Source organism: Melospiza melodia, chromosome 2, assembly GCF_035770615.1.
Source record: "Melospiza melodia melodia isolate bMelMel2 chromosome 2, bMelMel2.pri, whole genome shotgun sequence".
Taxonomy (NCBI): Eukaryota; Metazoa; Chordata; class Aves; order Passeriformes; family Passerellidae; genus Melospiza; species Melospiza melodia.
This window is the reverse complement of record NC_086195.1, coordinates 125,299,436-125,303,244: the sequence shown is the minus strand read 5'-3', so window position 1 is coordinate 125,303,244 and position 3,809 is coordinate 125,299,436.

Genomic DNA, 3,809 nt, shown 5'->3' with positions numbered 1-3,809 from the left:
CTGTTAAAGTCAGCACAGCTTATCTGAATCAATTCAGTGTAACAAGCAGTCCATGTCAGAATAACTGCTCTGGAGTGCATGGACTGCCTGTGCTGCTCTGGCTGAGACAGTATCACAACATCCACCACCGTGCCAGCACTCCCAGAACTTTTATTTCTGACAATATAAGTGTGACATTTTAGAAAGAGTCCTTAGGACAAGAAATTGGACATCATGCCATTCACCAAAAACGTGAGATTTTTCCCTCTGCCTCCTTTCAGATCTGGGAATGAAGAGCTTGGACTCTGAGGCTACAATTGTTATAGGCAGCAACACAACAAGGGAACTTTTGTTAATCTCACACCAAATGACCGGGTGCACCTTTGCCACTTAGCTCAGGGCAGCAAACATTCTTCTGACACAGAAGCTCATGCAAGGGGCTCACCATGCCGGAACCTCACCACAGGACCAGACTGAGGGTAGCTGTCCTTTACCCCATGTTGTACTGTGCATGGCACATCTTCTGTAGCATGGGAGTTGTCTTTGTTCCTTTTTTCTTTTTTTCTTTTCTTTCTTTTTTTAAAGCCTGACTACCACGTGCTGATGGTGCAGGTACACAATGTGTTTGCTTTGGCAGTGAAAGCAGCTGAATAATTTCCCACTTCTTCCCCAGCCCAGCTGTTCACCCTGTTCCTCTTGGTTGTGCTGACTGTTTGCATATGGGTAGGACAAGCCAGGACAGAGAAATAACAATGTTAACTTTCAACAAAAAGTCCCCAGCATTCGCAGTTGCAAGGACACTGACTTGTGATTGGGAGAGGAATGCACTGCAGAGGATAAGTAACTTTAAAATACATTATTAAAAAAGCATTTTGTACAGTCTGCTAAAGAATTAGGAAGCAGCTTGTGTTAGGGACAAGGATGTTAAAGGTACAAAACGTGAAAAACAAGTGTTGAAATAAATAGACTAAACAACTGAAATGACATTTGGAATTACACAAGTGTGTTGTCATCTACTGTGAGCATCACGTGTACTTCTTCAATCTGTCTAATCTAATATAAACATAGAGCAGCAGGTAGATCTAAAAAAAGCCTCTTCAGAAACACCACAGATACCCATCTTGCCTTGGGGAGATGATAAGGAAGGCAGCAAACCAGGTATGACAGCAGCTGGAGGCATCATTTAATGTGTGGTTAGGAGGCATTCACATTCCATGGAGAGGAGAGGAGAGGAGAGGAGAGGAGAGGAGAGGAGAGGAGAGGAGAGGAGAGGAGAGAGGAGAGGAGAGGAGAGGAGAGGAGAGGAGAGGAGAGGAGAGGAGAGGAGAGGAGAGGAGAGGAGAGGAGAGGAGAGGAGAGGAGAGGAGAGGAGAGGAGAGGAGAGGAGAGGAGAGGAGAGGAGAGGAGAGGAGAGGAGAGGAGAGGAGAGGAGAGGGATCATGCAAGTTCAGCATAAAAAAAAGAGATAGCCTTAAAGCTTCCTTTTTGGGTGCTAAATTTACTGGAGCAAATGGAATGTTTTTATTGCCACTGACATATTCAAAAGCAAGTTTTCCTTCAAATATCTTTTTCTTTTTTTGTCTTATACCAAGCTGTTATGATTAAAAATCCCACCTGTTTCCAAACACACAGCATTAAGACAAAAGACTCCCTGCATGAATTCTGGTTTGTAGGAGTAACTTTGACTCAAATTGATTCTCTTTTGGGACACTCCTAGAGCTTGTGTTTTGTAGAACTTCGGACTCACTGATTACAGAATTTTTTCTTGGCTGGTAGTTGATGAACCTACATTGGTTTGTCCTTCCACCCTAAGGTGTTATTGGCAAGTAGAGTGAGGTGTCAAGATTTGCTGTGTTTTGCAGTGAGGACAGGAATGAAGCTGCCATTTGATTTTAATGGTGATTTTCTGGGCCCTGGTTTGCTCACAGATGACCTTGCTCAAGGAAGAGGAGAGAGAACTTCAGGTTGTGCAGATGAGAAAACTTCCTTCTGAGAGTAGAAACAACACTGCCTGATATGTGTGACCCTAGAATGTCTTCCCTCTGTGATTTTAAATTAAACTAACTGATACTTATAAAGCTTCTGCCATATTTTAGGTGCTGTTTGGATGTAATCAGTAACAACTGATTACAATTGTTCAACAGTAACTACTTCCAAAATGTCCTCACTCTAAACAGGAGAGGATTTAACATGTGTTTTTATCTCATGCTAAGAAAAGATTTCTGAGCAGGATTAGTTGAGGAGACAGTGTTTGCATTTGAATTACTTTTCTGCCATAGGTTTGAATTCTGTTATAATAACACTGTCTTTCCAAAAAAACTTTTTCAGTGTAATTTTCCCTGACAATGCTGGAAATCCCATTAAATCACCAGTGTTCATATTTCATATGTTTGTGGGTGAAATTTTGAAGGAGTTCCTGAGATACTTTGGCTATGCATAGACAGAAACTGGAAATCAGTCCCTTCATTCTTTGGTTTTGATGCAGAGCAGCTCCTACCTCAGTGACACAGCGTTTGCTCCTGTCCATGGTGCTCTGGCAGGAACATCTGCACCAGCTGTTTCCTTCCCTTGCTGCTGTTCCCCCTCTTGGCCACACTGCTCAGACCCTCTCCCACCTGCAGAGCTGGCTTTCAGTACCCAACATGCTGCTCCCTTAAAGTGCTCTCACCTCAATCTGTCCTGGCAACTTTTGTCTGGGGCCTGGAGGGAAATCCTGTAAAACCCAGCAAAGAGCAGATTTCAGCTGTTGACCTCAGCAGTTCTTGCAGCTACATCATTTCCCTGATGCTTGAGATCTGGTGAGCAGAAGGATGCAAGCTGGCTGGCTTTTGGCCAGGGAACTGGTTGCTCTGCACATTTCTGCAACCACTCCAGTCCATTGCCACAAGCACCACAGGGAGCTGTAAAAAAAACCCCCAAAGATGTGTTACAGATGCCTCAGTCTTTGCAACTGTGTATGAAAGAGAAGCCAACAGCCTGTCTGTGCTTTGGGGACTTACAGCACTGGGATATGAACAAGATCATTTCCTTGTATTCATTTCTGCACAGGCATTGTTGAAAGCAGTGCTAAAACAGTGATTTTTTTCTTGAACTTGAGATCAAGCCCATATTCTGGGAGTGCCCCATTCTTCCCCCATCAAGCAGGTTGGCACTTACATGAACTGATGGTCACAGAGAATGAAAATTTAGGTAGAATGAGACACCAGCTCACCCAGGCAGGAGATGTGCTCCCCTGGCCATGTGAATGATGGGTATTTCTGTGGATCCTGTTCTCTTCTTCTTGTATGTTTACCCACATCACAAACAATGTATTTACTCATATTTCAACCACATAGATGCTGACAACTTTCTTTCACATTGCATCTCTCCAGTAGATTTTAGATAGATCTTTACATTTAATTCCAGCTATTGCAACACAATTGGTACTAAATAGCTAGTCTTTGGGTGCTTTTTGTTCTGGTTTTTTGTGCTGTTGTTTGTTTTGTTTTGTTTATGTGTTGGGACAAGCACTTGTATCTCTTCAGTAATAAATTCAGGCTCCTTCCCCCCTGCAGTGAAGGCACTGGAACCATTGTGGATTCGTCACTGCTGGTAGACAGGGGTATATCAAGGGGATGTCATCTCTGCAAGGTGCCTGATTCTCTGCTAACCATCACTGCCAAGGGGCACCCCTGGGACAGTCAGACCAGCTCCTGCTGCAGAGAAGGCAGAAACAGCTAAGGGAGCACACCCAGGCATGCTGTACATGAGGCTGACACTTCCTAAGGCTGCAACTTTAAACTACCAAAGCAAATAAAACTACCTAAACTACCAAAGTGTACTGAGACCCT